This window comes from Corvus brachyrhynchos, unplaced genomic scaffold (genome assembly GCF_000691975.1).
Source record: "Corvus brachyrhynchos isolate BGI_N302 unplaced genomic scaffold, ASM69197v1 scaffold281, whole genome shotgun sequence".
Lineage (NCBI taxonomy): Eukaryota > Metazoa > Chordata > Aves > Passeriformes > Corvidae > Corvus > Corvus brachyrhynchos.
Window position 1 is genome coordinate 1,673,037 of NW_008236509.1, and position 780 is coordinate 1,673,816.

The window sequence follows — 780 nt, forward strand, 5'->3', positions numbered from 1 at the left end:
CCGGCTGCGGAGCTATTTCGGTCCCGCCGCTGCCGGGCTCCGGCACACGCGCACCGCCGAGAAAAGGTTACCGCAACTTGCCCTGGCACAGCTCTCGCGTGTGCAATGATCAGCCCAGACAGGCAAAGCCACGAGAGTTTCAGGGGACGGTGCATTTGTTCCTGTAAAGTCTGCCTGGATTAATATTTCAAATAAATTCACCTTTCACTGACTTCATAAGCAGGTACAGCAAGAGCCTTTTGAGAACGAGACAGCACAACCTCCATTTTTTAATCTACAAGCATCCCTTTTCCAGCAAGTCTAAGCTAGGAAAAATGTACTATTCTTTGTGACAACTTAAGCATCATTAGTATTTAATTACATTAATCAGTACATTTACCGATCACAAATCACTGTGCATTTGCACAGCAATAGGTCATCAAATGCTTGATAAGTCGAACCCACCAAGCACAAAAATCAACAAAGCAAATTAATACACAAGTCGGTAAAATTTTTCCAAAGATTTTTTGGCAGGAGGATAACCAGGCACTATGAGACAGCTTTATTTAAATGATTCTTTTTAGAATGTCTGCGGGCTGTTTTAAGGAGTCACAATACACTGGAGGAATAGTTTAAAAAAAAAGTCCTACAATAAATAACAATCAAGATGTCATAGGGTAGAAATTAAAACATGATGCAAGCTGAAGAAATGAGGAGGATTGTTCAGCAAATGACTGCTGTAATAAAGAGGGAAGTCAAGAGGAAAAACAAGAGACTTGTGATCAGAAAGGCAGGAGAACA

At 41.4% G+C, this 780-nt stretch overlaps 1 protein-coding gene across 2 annotated transcripts in view; it reads right to left on the minus strand.

Annotated features, from left to right (window-relative positions):
* Positions 1-780, minus strand: part of BTBD10 (BTB domain containing 10) — a 21,360-nt gene that overhangs the window by 14,043 nt on the left and 6,537 nt on the right. The window lies entirely within an intron of this gene.